Source organism: Aythya ferina (genome assembly GCF_964211825.1).
Source record: "Aythya ferina genome assembly, contig: HAP1_SCAFFOLD_1335, whole genome shotgun sequence".
Taxonomy (NCBI): domain Eukaryota; kingdom Metazoa; phylum Chordata; class Aves; order Anseriformes; family Anatidae; genus Aythya; species Aythya ferina.
The window spans coordinates 1-2,500 of record NW_028180750.1 but is presented as its reverse complement, the minus strand read 5'-3'; the positions used below and the strand labels follow the sequence as shown (position 1 = coordinate 2,500).

Sequence of the window (2,500 nt, the reverse complement as noted above, 5' to 3'; positions counted from 1 at the left end):
ACTGGTACCTTTTCTGATGGATTTCAGGCAGGTGTTTACTCAAGTTTGGTTCCTACAGAAAATTTCGAGGTCATCTCTCCCCCCAATGTGTTGGGGGTTGTTGGCCTGGACACAGTTCTTCCCTGCAATGTCACTTCCACGAAACCATTGTATGACATTGAAGTTCAGTGGAAGAAAATCACAGATGGGCGTATAGAAGATGTCTACATATGGAGGAACACAGTTAACAAACCAGGGCGGAAATACGTGGGGAGGACTGAATTGCTAAAAGATGGACTTGCCGCTGGGAATGTGTCCCTAACACTGAAGAATGTGCTGCCAGCAGATGAAGGAACGTACAGCTGCATTGTGAATTCCAAGGACTGGAGTGCTGACACAACCACCGTGCTCAGCATTGCAGGTTGGAGATTTTGTGGGCTGGATTATGAAAGGAAGAGGGTTTTTACAGAGGGAAAAAAGCTATTCAAAAGTACACTGCCCCCAGCTGATCTCCCCTCATATGATCCATCATGTAATATGACCAGTCATATGATCCAGTGGGCCACATGACACCCAAATTGTGATGTGATTTTATTCTTTAATTCAGAGCCACTGAGAGACTGAGAGGTTGGCAAGAGGCTGGGAAGAGTTCAATCCATGTGCCACTCACTGTACAGGAGGCAATTAGGGGCACTAGCAACCTGGGCAGCCCAAGGAGGGTCACTTTTAGTTTTAGGCAAGGAAGGAGCTTTAAACTCTCATAGCATAAACTGCTTCCTTGAGTCTCTTGAGAGACTTCACCATACATGTTCAAAACTGGTTGCATTACATGGAGAAGTGGAGTATGCGGGGATAGCTTGATAAGACGGCCAAGAGATCAGGGTGAGTTCCTATGCAGGGTTCATCCCTGCTCTCAGCTTTACTGTGACAAGTGTAGGGTTAGCTAGCTGCAGTAATCACTGTTGGGGAGATGTGAGACCACATGATGGGGCACAACAACCCCAAGCAGCTCTACAGGCTGGGAGATGAGTGGTTGGACAGTTGCCTGACAGAGAAGGACCTGGGAGTATTGGTTGATAGTAAGCTGAATATGAGCCAGCAGTGTGCTCAGGTGGCCAAGAAGGCCAACAGCATCCTGGCTTGTATCAGAAACAGTGTGGCCAGCAGGTCTAGGGAAGTGATTTTCCCCCTGTACTCAGCTCTGGTGAGGACACACCTCAATTACTGTGTTCAGTTTTGGGCCCCTCACTATAAGAAGGACATGGAGGTGCTTTGAGAGAGTCCAGAGGAGGGCAACAAAGCTGGTGAGGGGGGCTGGAGAACAAGTCTTATGAGGAGTGGCTGAGGGAGCTGGGATTGTTCAGCCTGGAGAAAAGGAGGCTGAGGGGCGACCTTATCGCTCTCTATAGCCACATTAAAGGAGGCTGTAGTGAGGAGGGGCTTGGTCTATTCTCTGACCTGGTGACAGGACAAGGGAGAATGGGCTGAAGTTGTGCCAGGGGAGGATAAGGCTGGATGTTACGAGAAACTTCTTTACTGAAAGGGTAGTTACATGTAGGCATTGGAATGGGCTGCAAAGGGAAGTGGTGGAGTCACCATCCCTGGAGGTCTTTAAAAGACATTTAGATGTAGAGCTTAGTGATATGGTTTAGTGAAGGACTTGTTAGTGTTAAGTCAGAGGTTGGACTAGGTGATCTTGAAGGTCTCTTCCAACCTAGATGATTCTGTGATTCTGTGATTCTGTATAATGGACACATAAGTCCCCACCTATTGTACTGGTGTGAAAGTTTGCCCTGTCTTCATGGACAGTAGGCATAATCTGTGTGTGGGAAAGTAATGTCACATGAAGCCAGTCAGCCTAGACTTGCTGATTGAAAACATCATCTCCTCATCCAAAAGTGGCTAGATAAGCTTTAAGGATAGGCAAGAGAAAGAGGTCCCAGCTGGTGTCCATTTCCTACTATCAGCCAGGAAATATCTCTACAAAGTCCAGCTTGGACTCAGGGGTCTGACTAAGATATGCATGTGGTGCATCCCACACCCTCACACTAGAGCAGTTTTGGTGCAGTCCCTATACAGCAATCATCAATACCCACTTCTTCATGCTAGCATGAACTGGGTAGATGCCAGGGAAAAAGCTGTGCATGCTTTACAGTTTTTATGTTTTCTTCTTTCCACTTCCTCAAAACTGGACCAGTGTCATACAGGTTCTGTAACAGCAGTAACAGATTCTTTTTGTAAGCAAAAGGTATAAAGACACACATCTTCTCTCTGCCAGGTAGGGAGCTGAGAGGCAGACCCATCCAGCATTGTGTCTTTTTCTTAGCCAAGGACAAGCTGGCATACATAGCAGAGAGGATCTGTGATCCCAGGGGACCATTTCAAGGTCTAGGCTAAGTACTAAAAGAAACTGGCAGGAAATGGGGCCAAACTCTCTATTAAACAAGAGCTGTAAATCCCAGGTAGAGATGCTTTTTGTGGAAACACTCTCCTCTCACTAACAAACTCTTGCTTTTAAGGT

The 2,500-nt window shown here is 46.8% G+C and overlaps 1 long non-coding RNA gene across 1 annotated transcript in view; it reads left to right on the top strand.

Moving 5' to 3' along the window:
- The window catches only part of LOC311429539, a 9,379-nt gene extending 9,118 nt beyond the window's left edge, over nucleotides 1-261 (top strand). Inside the window, exon 4 of the long non-coding RNA XR_014688280.1 lies at nucleotides 59-261. This is a non-coding gene — a long non-coding RNA (uncharacterized lncRNA). The remainder of the gene's footprint in view (nucleotides 1-58) is intronic.
- Nucleotides 262-2,500: the final 2,239 nt, after the last annotated feature.